Raw genomic sequence first — 20,226 nt, 5'->3', positions numbered from 1 at the left:
AATTTACAATTATAATATTATTAGAAAATTTAAACTGAGATAGTAAAAATGTTTGTCTCAGGTGAAGGTAGGAAACAGGAATAAGAAAAAAAAGCAACAGCAATTAGCAAAAAAAAAAAAAGAAAACATGAAGTCGAATTGAGTATAAATAGAAAACTAACTGCATTAAATGATAATTCAACAGAAATTCAAACTTAATATAAATATATTTATAAAAGATCAGAATAAAAAAATCAAAACCATATGATTTCCATGAGATGCATCTTAAATCTAAAGACAGATACATTGGATATAAAAGGACAGGGAAGAGATAGAACATGCAGTGTTATTAGAAGAAACACATTTGACAGACATGAAAATGATTTTATATTAATAAAAGCATTAATTCAATATGAATTGTAGAATTCCTACATATGCATGTCTCAATCGACAAATTTAAAGTATATGAAGATAAAAGTAATGGAACTGTTAAATTAAAAACAATCATGATCGGAAAATTTAATGTTTCTTCTTCTTAAAAAATGTATCAAAAAGAAAATGAGAGGGCTGGAGATTTAGCTCAGTGGTGCTGCAGCTTGCCTTGCAAGTGCAAGATCCTGAGTTCGATCCCCAGACCTGCAGAAAAGAGAAAGAGAGAGAGGGAGGAAGGAAGGAAAGAAGGAAGGAAGGAAGAGAAAGAAAGAAAGAAAGAAAGAGAGAGAGAGAAAGAAAGAAAGAAAGAAAGAAAACAGGAAAGATTTTGTAGTGAAGATATTCAATATTCAATTGTAACTGCTATTAACAATCTTGAATTTAAAAAAAATTTTTGAATTTTGGTAAATTTATCTTTCTGTTTAACTATTTAATAATAGATCATTTAAAAATTTATCGTATTAAATTACATATTAAACTTCTTCTTTTAATACTCGTACCAGTAAAAATTTACTGCTGGAAAAAATATTACAATAACAGACTGCCTTAATTTGTTTGATAAACATAATTACTCTGATTATATATTAAAATAATCCTTCTTTGCTAGACTTTCTGGCCATCAAGAGAACAATTAGAACAATACAGAAAATAGACAATTTGCATAATATTCAAAATAATAATGGGGCAAATTGTGATGCAATAATTGATAGAAAAGGGAAAAGATGTTTGCCCACAGGGTTTAAAGTTGCTTTTACTCAAATGGCTATATAGTACTAAAGCAGTTTCCCTCAAACTTCAGAATATTCAAAATTCTTTACAACTGAATAAAGAAAACAAGCTTATAGCTTGAATTGAAATAGGTCAGTTATCGTCTTTGATAGATTATTCTTCTGCCATGTTTGTTCATGAGTACAGAAAGATACCAATTGACTTAAAATTATTGTATCTTTTACTTACAGGAACAGAGTGAAATTCTGTGGCATTTGCATTTACATATGCATAACTTTAAAAGCTATTACCAGTTCAGCCATAGTCAATTTCACATGTATCTTTTGATAATAGTAATGATAATCTTTAACCTCTAAAGTATCTAGAAACCCAAGTATGAGATTGCTTCAAAATATAAAGTATTACTTTAATAAGATAAAAAACATTGACTCTTGAGAGTCTTGATATTTCATTTTAGGAGATTTCATGTTAATGTGTTTCTAGCTAATTTTTCTGGCCTAAAATAAATGGCTTTTTTCTCTGAGAAGAGACATCCTGATTCTTTTTCTGTGCTCTACAATTTGTGTTATTGAAAATGTAAATCTTTTAGAAAAGAGATCCAGCAATGACTTTGCCAAATCTTTCAAAATATCTATCTGCAATATTTGAAATTATTTGAACTTTCCAAAGTCAAAGTTGTATTTCATTTATCTACAAACGTGTTTATAAAATTTACCAGTTTAGTGAATCTTAATGTGACTTTTTAATTTTTTATTAAACTATTTCCCTGACTCCACTATTTAATATGCTTTTATACTTTGAATTCAAAAAGTCCTAGGAACAAAAGAGGAGTAGAAGTTCTCTTCTGAGTGCTACTTAAGATAATGCAGCTCCACACACTTTCATGTTATTTTGACAATGTATGGAAACTCAACTTGAGAGACAACATATAAAATTAAACTTAAGGAAACTAGATATTCAGAAATGACTTGAAAATTTTAATGGAGATGGCAGACAAAAGAGCAGGACTCTCAGGACTCTCACAGGTTTCTCTGAAACATTCACCCAGGTCAGAGTTCATGAATCTGCATGGGGTGGTAGGGAGTCCAACTACTGGAACACAACTTGAGATACATATCACATAGGTGAAATCCAGAGATAGAGGTGCTGGAATAAGAAGCAAAGCATTATTGGACCCTGGCACTACTTGCAGGGCAAGTGTGTAGAGTGCACTGTTAATACAGTCTGCCAAGGGGAGAAGCTGATAGGGACACCCATTGTTTCGCATACAGGATACCCTATTCCTCTCAGTCTGGTCCAGAGGAACAGTTCTTTTGCTAGGACTTGAGTCCTGGAATCTGAAATATTTGCCCAGGAAAGCTTCCCAGGAGCTAGACACTTAAGGACCAGAAAGACAAAGACTCATATGGTGGCAGCAGTGGGACTAGAAACTCCAAGCACTATGGGTAGACAAAGACAGAAGGTTAGGCACAGGAAGAGAAAAACTCAGTGGGTTCTAGTGAAGTTTGAAGCAATAAACACAGGGGGAAGAGTGAGACAGACTGGTTGATTCTGCCTCTGACCAGTGACTTTCCAGCACCAGGCATGATGAGAACCATAATGGAGATACTTGGAGGGTCTTAACAGCTGAAAACCATAGTTCCCTAGGGGCCTTATTAGGATTTGTCTTTATGTATATGTACATGCGGGGAAAAATATTGTGAAATAGTTTTCTTTTCTTGCTTCTACAATATGCAAACTAAAACTGGTCAGAAGAGACAAAGAATGTCAGTACATATTGATAAAGCAAAAAAGAAAAAATCACAAAGAAGAGGTAGCAATTGTAAATATTGATGCACTAAATACCAGTACACCCAATTGCAAGAAACAAATTTCAATTAACGTAAAAGGGCAGGTGGACTCAAATACAATCAGTGGGGGATTTTAATACCACACTCTCACAAATAGGTCATCCAGACAAAAAAAGTCAACAAAGAAATATCAGAGTTAAACTACACTACAATAGATTCAACAGATATCTACAAAATCACTCATCCAACAACAAAATGAGCATTCCTCTTAGAAGTTTATAGAATTTTTCTGAAATAGACCAAATCTTAGGTTATAAAGCAAGCCTCAATAAATACAAAAGGATTGAACTATTATCATGTGTCCTACTAGATCACAAGGGAATGAAACAAGAAAGCACTACAAAAGAAACCACAAATTCTGTATAAACATTTAAAGATTGTACAGTATGCACTTGAATGATCAATGGGTCACAGAAAAATTTACAGGAGAAATTTAAAATTTCCTAGAAACAAATAATAATGGAAACATAGTATATCATAATCCATGGGACACAATGAAACAGCTTTAAGAAGAAAATTTAACTGTGAGTGCCTACATTAGGAAAACTGAGCAAGTTCAAATAAATAACCTAATGTGCATCTCAAGATATACAATAATAATAACACAAACACAAACTCAAATGAAGGGAATATATAATAATGATCAGACCAGAAATTAATGTAATTCAGACTAAAGAGTATCAAAGAGTTGGTTTATGAAAAAGATAAATAAGACTGATTATTAATTAAACTTACCCAAAGGAAGAGAGGAAAGGCCTACACTAATAAAATTAGAAATAAAGAACTTAAAATTACAAATGACATTACAGAAATCCACAGAATTAGTAGAAATTGTCTGGAAACATATTAAAATTATCTGGGAATCTAGAAAATATAAATAAATTCCTAGAAATATAATTTAATCAAGAAATATAAAAATTTAATCAAGCAGTCCCACTGCTCCAGGCCCAGAGGTAGGGACTTCTGAGCCTCCATCCCACTGCTCCCAGCCCAGAGGAAAGGGCTTTTGGGCCACTTTCTGTCCCACTGCTCCTGGACCAGAGGAAGGGGCCTCCTGGCCACCATCCCTACTGCTGTTCCCTGCCCCTGCTCCACCTCTCCCAGCTCAGAGGAGGTAATCTGTGGAGGCGCCAACAGCGGCCCCCCCCAGTAGAAATGAGAATACATGTAAATAAGTCCCAAAACCAGACTTCCAGATTACCAACAGCAACCCCAAAGGGAAATGAGATGGAACACTCTGATACTCAACCACCTGGACCCACTGAACTGGCAACAAAAGGGGATCTGGAAAAAATGAAATCAGAAATAATTTCTCAGATAACAGGAGAAATTGTGCTCCTAGTGCAAGACATGATTAATAAATCTAGAGAGGAGCTCAGGAATATGATGGAATCCCAAAATAGGAAACAAATGGAATCCATAAAACAGATGCAAATAGATTTCCAGGAGATGAAAAACCCCATTGAAAGTCTACACAGCAGAAAGAGCCAATCTGAGGACAGAATTTCAGATATAGAAGATAAGATTGAAATTAGTGACCAGGAAAAAAAAATTGCTTCAAAATTATAAGGGAACATGAGAAATCAATCCAGCAGCTGCTAGATGATGCAAAGAAGAATAACATAAGACTGATTAGAGTCAATGAAGAAACAGGAGAGAATGCAGATGACATAAAAAATCTCTTCACAGAAATAATGGCAGAAAATTTCCCAAGCAGGGGGAAAGAGCTTGACATACAAGTAAGTGAGGCATATAGGACTCCAAATAGCCTTGATTAAAAAAAAATCTACACATAGGCATATAATTGTTAAGATCCCAGAAACTCAACAGAAGAACAAAGTTCTACAAGCAGTTAGAGAAAAGAAACAAATCACATACAAAGGAAAGCCCATCAGAATCACAGCAGACTTCTCAACACAAACCATCAAGGCAAGAAGAGCTGGGAGTGACATATTCCAAGCCCTAAAAGAAAACAGCCTCCAACCCAGATTGATGTACCCTACAAAACTATCTTTCAAAATTGATGGAGAAATAAGATACTTTCATTGAAAAGGAGCACCTTAGGAACTTCATGAATACCAAACCAGAACTCCAAAGAATTTTACACAATATCCCAGGAACAGACATTGAGGATCACAACCCCAGGAAGCAAAGCAGAATGAACCCATCTGGCATGACAAGAAATTAAATGAAAAGGGGGAGAACCCAACAAAAAGGAAAGGTCATGGCAATGACAAGTCAATACGTTTCAGTTATAACCATCAATGTTAAGGGTCTCAATTCACCAATCAATAGAAATAGACTGGCAGAATGGGTCAAGAAGCAAAATCCAACAATATGCTACATACAAGAAACACATTTAATTCAGAAGGAAACTCATAGACTGAAAGTTAAAGGGTGCAAAACAATACTCCATGTGACAGGAACCCGAATAAAAGCAGGAGTAGCTATCCTCTTTGCAGATCAAGTAGATTTCAAACCAACACTGATTAAGAGAGATGAAGAAGGACACTACATCCTTGTAAAGGGAAGAATCCAAGAGGAAGAGATGACAATCATAAATATCTATGCACCAAACACTAGTGCACCCAACTATATAAAACAAATACTAACGGACATGAAAAGTCATTTATGCACTAATACAATTGTCCTGGGGACCTCAACACCCCACTCTCACAAATAGATAGATCAACCAGACAAAAAATAAGTAATGAAATACTAGAACTCAATCGAACTCTTGAACAAATGAACTTAACAGATGTTTACAGAGTCTTCCACCCCACAAAATCAGAATACACATTCTTCTCAGCTGCACATAGGTCACTCTCCAAAATAGACCACATACTCACACATAGAAAATGTTTAAGTCAGTGAAAAGGAATTGAAGTTATCATGTGTATATTATCAGACCATAGTGCAATGAAATTGGAGATCCATAGCAAAAGAAACTGGAAAAATTTCATAAACATGTGGAAATTGAACAACACACTTCTGAATAACCAATGGGTCACAGAGGAAATTAAAGAAGAAATCAGACAGTTCCTTCAATTACATAACAATGACAATACAACATATCGGAATCTATGGGAAACAATGAAAGCAGTCTTATGAGGGAAATTCAGAGTGGTGAATATGCATATTAGGAAAACAGAACGAGCCCAATTAAACAACCTGATGCTGAACCTCAAGCTTCTAGAAAAAGAAGAGCAGAACAACTCCAAAGCTCATACAAGGGAGGAAATTATAAAGATCAGAGGAGAAATTAATGGAATGGAGACTAAGAGAACGATACAAAAAAATCAATGAAGCTAAGAGTTGGTTATTTGAAAGAATCAATAAAATTGATAAACCCTTAGCCAACCTTGTCAGCAAAAGGAAAGAAAAGGCCCAAATCCATAGAATTAGGAATGAAAAGGGTGAAATTACAACAGACATAGCAGAAATCCAGAGGATCATAAATACCACTTCCAGAACCTATACACCAATAAGATGGACAACACAGAAGAAATGGGCAGATTCCTCGATATGTATGAATTACCAAAGTTGAACAAGGAAGACCTAAAAATTCTGAACAACCCAATATCAACCAATCCAATTGAAAATTTAATTCAAAACTTATCAACTAAGAAAAGCCCAGGCCCTGATGGTTTCAGTGCTGAATTCTACAAGACATTTAGAGAGGAACTGCTGCCACTACTGTTTAAACTCTTCAATGAAATTGAAAGGGAATAAATACTCCCAAAATCATTCCTGGAAGCAAGCATCACCTTGATCCCCAAAGCAGAGAAAGACCCAACCCAAAAGGAGAACTATAGGCTAATCTCACTAATGAACATAGATGCAAAAATGCTTAATAAGATAATGGCAAACAGAATGCAGAAGATCATCAAGAAGATCATAAAACCTGATCAAGTGGGAATGATCCCAGGGATGCAGGGATGGTTCAATATATGCAAATCAATCAATGTAATACACTATATCAATAGAGCCAAGGACAAAAATCATATGATTATCTCCATAGATGCAGAAAAAGCATTTGACAAAATCCAACATGCATTTATGATAAAAACCCTACAAAAAATTAGAATAGATGGTCTCTACCTCAAACTGATCAAAGCCATCTATGAAAAACCAACAGCCCATATCATACTAAATGGTCAAAAACTGAAATCCTTCACACTAAAATCAGGAACAAGACAAGGATGTCCATTATCACCACTCTTGTTCAATATAGTTTTGGAAACATTAGCCACGACAATTAGACAAGAGAAAGAAATAAAAGGAATAAAGATAGGAAATGAAGAAGTCAAATTGTCATTATTTGCAGATGACTTGATACTCTATAAAGAAGACCCCAAGAACTCCACCAAAAGTCTTCTAGACTTAATAACCAAATTCAGTCAAGTAGCTGGTTACAAGGTCAACACACAAAAATCAATAGCTTTCCTGTACACAAATGACAGACTCACTGAGAGAGAAATAGGGCAAATAATTCCTTTCACAATAGCATCCAAAAAACTGAAATACCTAGGAATCAACCTAATGAAAAAATCAAAGACCTCTTCTCTGAAAACTATGGCACTCTGAAAAGAGATATTGAAGATGATATCAGAAAATGGACAGATATCCCCTGCTCCTGGGTAGGAAGGATTAGCACAATGAAAATGGCCATACTTCCAAAACTGCTATATAGATTTAATTCAATTCCAATTGAGATCCCAGCAGCATACTTCATGGTCCTTGGGAAAACAATCCAAAATTTCTTTTGGTACAAGAAAAGACCCAGAATAGCAAAAGCAATTCTAAGTAACAGAGACATGGCAGGGGGTAACACAATCCCCAACCTGCAACTATACTACAAAGCTACTGTGATAAAAACAGCATGGTACTTGGCAAAGAAACAGACCTGAGGACCAGTGGAACAGATTAGAAGATGGAGAAACAATGCCAGACACATTCAGCCATCTCATCTTCGACAAAGGAGCCAAACATCCTCACTGGAGGAAAGATAGCCTCTTTAATAAATGGTGCTGGAAAAATTGGGTTTCAACTTGCCAAAGATTAAAACTAGAACTATATCTCTCACCATGCACTAAACTAAAATCAAAATGGATTAAAGATCTAAAAATTAAAATAGAAACTCTGAACCAGTTGGAACAGAGGTTAGGTAGAACCCTTGAAGACATCGGTGTAGGAAAAGATTTTATGAACAAAACCTCAGTTGTCCATGAACTAGCACAAACAATCAACAGGTGGGATCTCTTCTTATTAAAAGGCTTCTGCACAGCAAGAGAAACCACCAGCAGTGTGAAGAGACAACCCACAATTTGAGAAAAAAATCTTCACCTGCTCTTCCTCAGACAAAGGTCTACTATCTTGAATCTATAAAGAACTTAAAAAGATCAGACCTCCCAAATTTAAAGACCCAATAGAAAAATGGGCATCTGAAATGAACAGACATTTCTCAGACAAAGTAGAAATAGCAAATAAACACATGAAAAAATGTTCAACATCACTGGTCATTTGAGAGATGCAAATGAAAACAACGCTGAGATTCCACTTCACTCCAGAAAGAATGGCTGCTATCATGAAATCAACCAATAACAAATGCTGGTGGGGCTGTGGGGAAACAGGAACCCTGTTCCACTGCTGGTGGGAGTGTAGACTGGTGCAAGCACTGTGGAAATCAGTATGGAGATACCTCAAAGAACTAGGACTGGAAGTCCCATTTGACCCTGCTATTCCACTGCTGGGGATCTTCCCCAAAGAGTTAAGAGAATCATACCACAGTGATATATGTGCACCCATGTTCATAGCAGCACACTTTGTGATAGCTAAAACTTGGAAACACCCCAAATGCCCATCAACTGGAGACCGGACAAAGAAAATGTGTTTTTTTTATAAAATAGAGTACTACTCAGCCATAAAAAATGAGAAATTAGAGACATTTATAGCTAAGTGGATGCACATTGAGGTGATACTCTTAGGTGAAATAAATAGGACACACATGAATAAATTCCAAATAGTTTCTCTGGTGTGAGAAACTGAAAGTGTAAATAAGGACTAAATGTATAATAGGTAATGTGAAATAGGAAGAAAAGGGGCAAAGGGGAAGGAAGTGGAAGGGCTAGGGGAAAGGATAGAAGGGAATGTGATTAATATGAGAAAATGGAAAAATAGGAACAAAATCTTTGTAAATAGGGAGGACTGGAGGGGTTGAAGGGAGGGCTGGGCAAGGTTGAAAAATAAGAACCAAGAGAGACTATGTGAAGGTGCAAATTTCCAATGATGAATGTCATTATATTGTATACCTAAAATGTACCAATGATTAGAATGAATAATCGATAATGCAAAATAGGAAGAAAAGGTCCAAAGGGGTAGGGGTAGTGGGAGGGGCAGGGGAAAGGAAAGAAGGGAAAGGAAAAATGATGAGAAATGGAAAAAATGGAAATAAAGTCTTTGTAAATAGGGAAGGGTGGAGGGCATGAAGGAAGGGCTAGGAATGGGGAAAAAATAAGAACCAAGATGCATTATATAAAGGTACAATTCCCAATGAGAAATGTAATTGTGTTGTATACCTACAACGTACCAATAAAAGAATTTAATAAAAAAATTTAATCAAGAATGTATACAAAAATCTAAGTATTCCAATTTTAAATAGGATTGAAACAGTAATTAGAACCTTACTAACCAAGAAAAGCTTAGTACCTGATGTATTTACTGGTGAATCTTATCAGACCATTATTAAAGAATTAACATCAAAGTTTTTCAAACTTTTTAATATAATAGAGAGGAAATAAATGTTTCAAAGTTAATTCTATGAAAATGGCATTACTCTGATGCCACAAACAGATAGGGCTTCCACAGGGCAATAAACAAAAACAAATAACAAATTCCCAAAAAACAGACCACTATATTTTGTGTGTGTGTGTGTGTGTGTGTGTGTGTGTGTGAGTGTACCAGGGATCACAACCTTGCGCTTTCTAGGTAGGCATGGTGCCACTGAGCTAAATCCCTGACTCACAGACTACTATCTCTGAAGAACATAGATGCTAAAGTCCTCAACTATATCATTGCAAACAGAGCATAACACCACACTAAACAGATCAGTCATTATGATTAAGTTAGTTTAATTCGTAGATGCAAGGACAGTTCAACAAGCATAAATCAATAAATATTATATACCACTTAAACAGAACAAAGGATTAAAATCACCAAATATGTGAAAAAAACTTTCAATAAAAATCAACATCCATTCCTGTTCATGATAAAAAACCCTGATGAAAATACACATAGAAGGGTTGACTTTAAACAGTCCCAAGCTGTGTGAGACAAAGCCACAGCAAACATACTAACTGGGGAAGCTGAAAGTACAGTGGTACTTCAGTTAATTCTTTCCATGAACCTAGCCACTGAATTTGATTCAGTTCTTGTTCAATTTGGTTTGCAATCAGAATCATGGAAAAAATTAAATTCATAAACCGAGGCACCACTGTATTTTTTCTAAAAATAAGAGAAGTATGTTTACTGTCATCACACCTATTCAGTATAGTACTTGAAAGTTTACCTGGACCAATGAGGCAAGAGAAAGAAATGAAAGTGATGCAGAGAGGAGAAAAGAAGTTTAAATTGTCTCTACACTAGAATAATCCCTAATCCGAAAGTCCTTTCCATTGGAGAGTAGAGTTCACACATGTAGTAGCCTGTTTTCCTTGCCTGACTGCTTGACTTTCTAGAGAGAAAATAGTGGTAACAATCTGATAAAAAAAGAATCACACAGTGCATGCTTCATTAATACTCTTCCTTCTATGAAAATAGATATTTTCTCAAATAAACAAATTTTAATTAAAAGAAAACTTTTTGAAAATGAACACCTGATAAAAATGACAATGAATATCTTATAGATGGTTTATGTAGATTCTTACATATACAGTATTTTATTTATCAGCTAGTATTTCAATTAGTGCCTACTTCTTAGAGACCTGTGTGTTTATGAGGTATGAACATGATAGTAATTTAACTCAAAGTTGGAAGTATAAATTATGTGTCTTGTTTCTCCTGAAATCCCATACCATATTCATCTTGACAAAAACAATTTCTGAGAATACTTGTGAGAGGCCTCAAGGAGTAAGATATACAACATTTTAATACATAATATTGAACTTTATTTTCTTTGTGACTTAAAATTACTGCAAAACTTAAAAGACCAAGAGGGAACAATCAGACAGAAGTGTTATATATTCAACGAGTGCAGAAACAATGAGGACAGAAAGAAAAGGAAAAGCAGTGTTGTTGTATTAGGAAAAGAAGAGACTTTGAGAGACCATAACAACACAATTTGGATTCAAGAAGTGCACGAATTAGAATTACAAGTAGCATAATATATATTGTGAAGAAATGCAGAAAGAGAATCTTGACCATATAGTTCAACAGATAAATGTGTGCGCTATGAAATTATTGTAAAAATGCAATCTCTCCATACAAACTCTCCACAGAAGTACTTCCTTTCCTGACAAGTACATCATAAGTGGATAGAGACATGATGGGGTATCTCTGACCATACTTTGCAAGAAAAGCATCTCTTCTGCCAAAAACATATCACCTCACTTATTCTCTTGTTCATAATGTGTAACTTTAGACTTTCAGCCAGAAAGTAGTTTATACAGAGGTAGTGAGTTCCGAATAGGATGATTGGAGTAATCCATTTTGGTGGATTATTCTGAGAGTAGCTGAACTTTAATCCTGATTTTTTTCACTCACATGACAAGAATGCTCACATAAATCATATTATTCTTATTTGCATCATTATCAAGTTTTAAGCCAGTTAAAATAAATGATAGAAGATATTTTATTGCAAACAATACCAGCTTGACCCGATTTATATCAGGCCTAAAAATCCAGCATGAGTTATATTTTTTCATTCCTTTCAGGTTTATTTTTTTAGTTTACTCTTTTTACCATCACTATGGTTATTTGATATTCATTGGACATCCTAACAAACAGAGACAAAGTTAAAAAAAAAAAAAAGTGAGGATTTAAATCAAAACAAATTGCCTTTATTTCCAAGCCAGGGCCTGATTGGCATAGAAAAGCCAGGAGACACTACAGACAAATTATTGAAATTATTAAAAGGAATTCAACTGGATGGCTAAATAAAATTGACTCACACAAATCAAACACACCATATCTAGTTGTTAAACCTAATTTTACACCATACCATTTACTGTAACAATAAAAAACCAAAATTGCCTAGAAATGAATCTTTAAAAATGTGTAATGACATTGTTGTTTCTGGTTTGTTTTTTGATACTGGTCTCACTATCCAGGCTGGCCATGAAGGCAAAATGATCCTTCCACCTCAGCCTCCTGAATGGTGACTAACTAGGCATGCACCAATATGTCTGCCTTAAAACATGTAGATACTTTTTGTTTGGTACCAGGGATCAAACTCAGGACCTTGCACGTGTGAGGCAGGTGGCGGCACCAGTGAACTAAATCCCCAGCCCCACATGTGGATTCTTTTAAAAGAATATTATAAAATATTTCCTCTGGGAAGCCATGGGAGGAAGATTGCGTGTCCAAGTCCACACTGTGCAGCTTAGTGACATAGCATATCTTGTCTCAAAATTAAAAATAAAAATGGGCTGGGGACATAGCTCAGTGTGAAGGCCCAGGGTTCAATCCCCAGTACTGGAAAAACAAAGGTTTTGGAGTTATTAAATAAAACTCTCATTTGGAAGAAGGCTTTTGTTTATGAATAAGAAAACTCAGGACTATCAAATGTAAAATGCCTCCAAAGTTATCAGACCTTTAAACAAAATCTTTGTTTTATTTAAAAAATATTTGAACGGAGGATGGTGTCCTTGACCAGTAGTGGTTTGGAAACAAATTCTCATTTCATTCTCAGTATCTACTTGTGGGTAGAACAGCATCCAAGACGAGGGCCATTATATAAATATATATAAATATTAGTTACAGATTCTCTCTCTTCCTAGAGGGATTTGAAACCTTTCATCTCTGTTTGGACTTGGAAAGAATTAAGATTTGCTCTCACCAACATGCATTAAATTCTATTTCAATTTGATTTTAGCATCAGCTTTAATCTTGTTTGCATGTAAAGTGATGCTTCTTTCCATCCTACCCTCACTGCAAGTAGAAAATATGACTGTAAAAGAGCAGTGGCACCTATATGAGTAAGTGAATGAAATGTCAGTATGTGTACTCTAAGAAAGCAAAGTGTGTAGCTAATCAAATACCACATTAAGCACATTAACGTTCAATACAACTTCTTGGCAATTTCCCCACACACAGCCACACACATCTACTGGAGAGGTACAGCCTGCTTCTCAGGACCTCACTGTTCGCTTCCCAGACTTGATTTGTTTGGTTTTGTTTTTTTATGCTTCCTCTCCTTTCCAGGCATTGATGACAGACCTCTGTGCAACTTTTCCCTGTGACTATTTCACATCTGCTTCCCAGAGAACCGCACTAGGAGGCTCTCTTAAGCTTACGCTGTGAGCTCTTCCAGAGTTGGGAGTTTGGTTGCTTTGCTCAGTTATCTTGCTTTCTGAGGACTAACTTACTTATAGAACACTTAGAAGAAGCTAAGCAGGTAGAAAGTTCTCAATGAATCTTAATGATGTTATAAGGAAGAAATGTCTCTGTCTCATTAGGCACTTCTTTCTTGTTTTAGACATTTTGAATTTTTTTAATGGTGTTTATATCCTCTCCACTAATATATTCTATCATTAAGCCTATTATTCTTTTCAGAACACTTCTCTGAGATAATCTTCCTTTAATTTAACTATATATTTTCCCTTCTGAAATACAAAATATATAAATAAAATTTTTATTTTGTTCAACATTGTATTCCTCATTCAAGAAGAAAGGTAGGCAAGTAACACTTATTTATTAAGTGTTTATTGCACTGATTTTTTTTTTTTTGTGAAAGACCACACTTTATTAGGAAGCAGAGAGCAAGCAGCACAGTGACCACAGACAAGGCCATCTGGTAGGTACCCTACATGTCACACTGGAGAAGACATGCCATGTTTTGCCAATAAAAATCGACTGGAACATGGTCTCCCTCAGGGCACCTTCCCAAACCTCCTCCTTCTCAGAGGTTGAGAAAAGTCCCAACCACTTGTCTGAAGGCAGCTGTGGTTCACTAGAGATACAACCCCTCAGGGGTACCATCCTGTTTCTTATAAAGAACGTTTTCTTTAAATTTCTTGAAGTCTTCATTTGTTATTTTCATTCTGTGTTCTCTCAAAGCCATCCACCCAGCTTCTGTACAGATTGCTTTGATGTCAGCATGGAGAGATCATCCTTTGCCATGTTCAGGCCGTCCAAGGTCACATCATCCGCCAGCATCATCCTGCTTGTGTGAATCTGAAAGATGCACTTCTTAGTCTTATCATCAGGCAGGGGAAACTCGATCTTCCTGTCTATGTGCCCTGGTCTGATCAGTGCTGGATCCAGAGTTTCTATTTGGTTTGTGGCCATGATAACTTTCACATCTCCCCATGAATCAAATCCATCCAACTGGTTCAACAGTTCCAACATTGTTCACTGAATTTCTCTCTCTCCTCCAGAATTTGAACCATATCTTTTGGTACCAATGGCATTGATTTCATCAATAAACACGATGGATGGTGCATGTTCTTCAGCAACTCAAAATAATTCCCACACAAGTTTGGACCCATCGCCCAGGTACTTCTGAATGAGTTCAGAGCCAACCACTCTCAAGAAGGTGGCTGAGGTTTGGTTTGCTACTGCTTTGGCTAACAAGGTTTTACCTGTGCCAGGTGGACCATAGAGAATTACTCCTTTAGGGGGCTTTATACCCATCTCTTCATAGTATTCAGGATAGGTGAGAGGAAGCTCCACAGATTTCTTAATTTCCTAGATTTGGTTGTCCAACTCACCAATGTTAGCATAGGTTTCCTGGGGGGCCTTTTCCACCTTCATCACCATGACCAGAGGATCTGTGTCATCCATCAGCACCCCGATCACGGCATGCACCTTATGGTTAAGCAGGACTGAGCAGATCTTTGTCCATAAACGAAAGGATGCTGACATAGTGTTCTGAGCCCACAGATATAGACACAATGGCATGATTGTCATCGATGATCTCTTCCAAAGTTCCTACCGACTTTGGGGTCCCCCTCAGATCATCCACCTTTGACCTTTCCTCCTCTTGCTTTTCTTCTAATGGTTTCATTTGTTCCTGATTTCTAATCAATTCTTCCTCCATGAGAAGATAGTCTTTAATTCTCTCTAACTTGAGTAGTTTTAAGCGGCACTGAGTGTGAGGTGTCACCAGCTACAGTTTGCTGGCAGCATCTGGTCCCTTTGTTTTCTTCTTCTTTTTTCCCACTCTAGTTGGTACAGGAGGTTCATATTTCTTTCTCTTGTCCTTGTCATCTTTCTTATCACCTCCAGGACCATGACCACCTCTCTGACTTTGACCCATCTTGCCTCGGCCACTCCAGGAGCCGTTGCCGGAAGTGCACTCTGCACCGATTTTTTAAAAACTATTTTTATGTTAAGGAAAAACTAACTTAATAATTTCATCTGCTCGGTATAGTTTAGCTCTCAAGGGCAATCCATTTGGGTTTTTAGAAAATTATTCATGTACTTACTTATCTTGCAGTACTAGGGATTGAACCCAAGCCATTCTATCACCGAGTTACATCTCTAGCCCTCTTATTTTGAGAGAGGATCTCACTAAGTTGTCTGTCCATGCTAGCCTCAAACTTGCAATCCTCCAGCATCAGCCTCCCAAGTAGCTAGGGCTACAGGTGTGAGCCACCATGTCCAGCTACCTTGTTAGGTTTTGATCAGATTTTCAGACACCAAGCCCCATGGAAGTGCAAGATGCCCTTGACTCTCAATGTACTGCTACAGGGGAGCAATTGCCAAAAGAATTACTTAATATTTTTAATTGATCCATAAAATTTTACATATTTATACGATACTATGAGATGCTTCAATATATTCAATCACTGTTAAATACTCAAATAACAAAAGTACATGTCTGTCCTTAAACTTTAATTTTTTGTGTTGAAAATATTTAAAACTCTTCTGGCTTTTTTGGAAACATATAATGTATTATTTATAAAAATCTACTATTCAATAAAATGTTTGAACTTATTTCTCGTCTCTAACTATAATCCAGTTCCTGTTGACCAACATTTCTCCCCTTGTCTCTCTTCTATTTTCCTCAACGTCTGGTTACCACTATTTTAGTTTATTTACTTTCTTCCATAAATAGGGTAATTTAAGGAAAAGATTTTCTGACTTCTTTAGAATCATAAAACAATTTCATTTTGAAATTATCTGACAGATAAGTGGAAAATATTCTCAGTTCACCCAAATTCTTTATTAAACTACATTATAAGAAAAAATATGTTTTCCATGCTATTATTTGAATACTCTGCTTAAAGAAACAAATAAACATCCTGACAGTTGACTGGCAGGAAATATGTTTTGTTTCCTTTTTTATCCCAGATTCATTATCTTCCATGGAGATGAATTCTTTAAGTGACAGGTTGTGTTCATTTCAGTTCAGCTGCTCATTGACTTGTGCGCATATCAAACTCCTCTGCAAAATGAAGAAAAAAATACACCAGAGTGATATCTAGATATGATTCAGCAGAGAGAAATTTACCTGATAGGTAAGGATTCTTGGTATTTGAAGATAAAGGCATTTTTGAAGTTCACTGCAAAATGTCTAAACTTTTTATAATTCTGGCCTGGCCATATATTCCACTAATCTGCCACTACTTATTAATGGCAGCCATGATTTGAAGTGTTTCATCACTAGCATCATGTGCCTCATCAAGACATCGCCTCCCCTTCCTCCTGTAAACGTGACATTCAGAAGACCAGTATGTGACTCTCATAGATAATTGCTACAAGGTTCTAAGTGGCCTTGATCCTGCTCTGGCTTAGAGCTTGTCAGCCTACTGTCAGCACATTCTCATAGACCTCTTATTAGTTAAGTATTCTTGACAGGACCTCACAAATAGTATGTTTTTTTAAATTTGAAAAGTTTAAACAGCTTGACATTTTAAAGGTTATCACTTTCTTTCTCAGCATAATTATTGCTAGTGTCAATAAGTATTTTTTAAACCTCTATTTTGACAGTAAAAAAAAGAAGTTCAACTTCTGTAGATATTTCAATGTCATTTAAGAAACAATGCATAATGTTATACAGGGTAGGTGATATAATTATTAATCTGATCTTTTTTGGCACATGTAATTATTCTTGTGTTCTTATTCATCTGAAACCATGTGGTTCAATAAAGATTTAGGTAAAGTAGAGTTTAAAGGTCTCAAAGTTGAAATAAATACTAAATCCAATGTAAAATTGTTAGTTTTCTGCTTTAATGTAGGAGAATGCTAATTTAACTTAGAATAACTTTCAGAGTGGAAGTAAACCAGGTTGGGTGAACTCTGTATTCTTACCTAGACTTGAACCCTGGTCTATGATAAAAAGTCAAGGAAAATGTTTTAATTATTTCTTAAGTATGAATAAGAGAACTATGGAAATGAAGGAATAGTATTGAAAAGACACATTTTTCTAAATAAGATTTTCAAATTACAACAGGGAAGCAAAGAAATGTTTATTGAAAATATTAATTATACTTAATCATATATATTATAGGATTAAATAAAACCCTTGTGGTAAGTCTAAGAACCATCTTTAAAATTCTGAAAAATAAACATGTAGCTGGTTTTTATCTACTTCTAGTTAAAAGAGCACACCGTATGACAATAAATAAATGGTGTTGAAAAAAATTGTTTTATTTCAAGCTCTTCTCCATAATGAAGCAAAAGCTGTTTTTTCTGAAACTCATAGTTGTGGCTGTGGTAACAAAATAATGCAGCAAAAAAAAAATATATATATATGTATATACACACGCTAATCACTGAAACCTATGAATATGTTATATCACATGATAAAAAAACTTCAAATGTGATTATGGTTAAGGACTTTGAAATGGGTAGATTTTTGTGAATAATTAGGCTGATCCCAATCTAAGTACCTGAGACCTTAAAACAAGAACTTTCTAAAGGTGGAGGCAAAAGACAGGAGACAGAAGTGGAGGTCAGAGAATGAGCATGAGGAATTGGTTTTGAAAATGAAAGTTCCATGCTCCTGGATGCAAAAGAGGCTATTAGAACTTGAGACCATAAACAGTGTGGAAAGCCATGAAGGAAGTAAAGATTTCAGTCCTAAAATTGCACAGGTGGGTATTTTGAGAACAAATTGAAGTGGATTCTCCTCCTGAGCCTCCAGTCCAGAGTTCATGTTACCTTCCTTAGGAGACTCAAGCCAAAGAAAAGAGCCAAGTCCACCCTTATTTCTGAAATAGGTAACAGTGAAACAATTTATGATGGCTTAAGATGCTAAATAATTATAGCTGTAAGACAAAATAAACAATGTTTATTAGTTCTGTCCTCTGACTCTGTAAGGAAATTCTATAACTCTTGGGCCAGAGATTTAGCTCAGTGGTTTTGCTGCTTGCTGCACAAGCACAAGGACCCAAGTTTGATCCCCGGTACCAAAAAATAAAAATACCAAAAAAAAAAATTCTATAACTCTAATTCAATTTCCAGGAACCACTTCAACATTACAAAAAGAGTTCTATTATTATTATTATTATTATTATTATTATTATTATTAATTAGCCTTCAGTTTTTTCCACTCTTTTCTTCTCCAAAGGCATTAATTAATCTCTCTGCCTATGTCCCATTTTGTCAATGCCCATCAAAAACTGTGGTGTTTATAATAAACACAGTGATTTAGAAATTAACTGACAAGAGCACAAAATGGTCTGTTATGTTGTGCAGAAAGTTATCAAATGCAATAATTTTTAAGCAGACTTTTCAAATGGTTGACTTATACTTAACCTGTGTTAAATTTATATCTTCATTAAATTCTCAACTTCTTCTAACCAATCACATACATTCAAAACCTAGTGAGATGATTTTTTCATTAAATCACACCTATTAACACCTATGCACACATCTCTATGCCACATACACATCCAGCTGACAACTGCATGAACATACAATGGATATCATAAAATCTTTGATAATTTTATTCTTGATTTTAGTGTGTTTAACAGTTATATCAAGATTACACAGATTTTCATAATTCTTTAATTGAAAGAATTAGCAATATATTTAATGAGGTTTAGGAAAATAGAAATCTAGAATCAAATTAACTATCCATAGCTATAATAGTACAACCCTCAATTTATAAGTATTAAAAGGTTGAATAAAATATTCTTAAAAGTTATATATATTTATAATTATATATATAATATATCTATATAAACACAGTTACATGTTGCATAAGTATGTTTTGGTCAACGATAGAGAAAACATATGATGGTGGCTACATAAGATTATAATAAGGCTAAAAAGTTCTGATTAGCTAGTGATGCTGTAGCCATTCTAATATCATATAACTCAAGCATTAATCAATTTTCTATCTTGATAAAACATCTGAGATAAACACCTTATAAAAAGAGAAGGTTTATTTTGGCTCACATTTTCAGAGCTTTCAGTCCATGGTGCTTAACTCTGTTGCTTTGGACCTAGAATAACAAAGAATGGACAGTGACAGAGATGTCACAAAATAAAGAAAATTCCTGGGATTCTATTGGCAGGAGAAAGGATGCTAGAACTATATGGGAGTGAGTATATGCTAACCTTTAAATAAAAGGAACAACTTCAAGAGAAGAGCTGCAGGCACCAAACCAGAAGGTATAGATGGACACCTGGATTAGGGACCTGTGCATAATCAGAGGGTTGGGGCTTAAAGATAAACCATAGGAGATTATCCCAGTCCTTGAAACTTACTGGAATTTGTCCTTCTACATTTTGAACATATTAAGACCAGTAATTCCTTTATTATTTTAAATTTCTCCCATTTAGAATTTCTCTCTTCTATTCCTATCTGTCATTTTATTTTGCAAATGTATAACTCATTTTTTAGACCACATATGTATAGATGGACAGGAAATTTGCCCCAGGATGGCCATACCCAGAATGTCACCTATATCTGAGTAAATGATTTAGATTTCATTTGGGACTTTCCGAGTTGATGATGCACTTAGGCTGATGGTAGAGTCAGTTAAAACTTTGAGGGATGCTGGGTTTGGATTAACTTGTTTTTCATGGGGGATAGACATGAATTATTGTGAGGCAGAGGAAAGAT

The 20,226-nt window shown here is 35.3% G+C and overlaps 1 pseudogene; it reads right to left on the bottom strand.

Annotated features, from left to right (window-relative positions):
• Positions 1 to 14,157: 14,157 nt before the first annotated feature.
• On the bottom strand, positions 14,158 to 15,501 carry LOC101702840 (26S proteasome regulatory subunit 4 pseudogene; annotated as a pseudogene).
• Positions 15,502 to 20,226: the final 4,725 nt, after the last annotated feature.

Source organism: Heterocephalus glaber, unplaced genomic scaffold (genome assembly GCF_053883595.1).
Source record: "Heterocephalus glaber isolate CG9 unplaced genomic scaffold, H.glaber_assembly_v1.0 deba00001553, whole genome shotgun sequence".
Lineage (NCBI taxonomy): Eukaryota > Metazoa > Chordata > Mammalia > Rodentia > Bathyergidae > Heterocephalus > Heterocephalus glaber.
The sequence above is the reverse complement of the archived record's forward strand: the minus strand, read 5'-3'. Positions and strand labels throughout refer to the sequence as shown.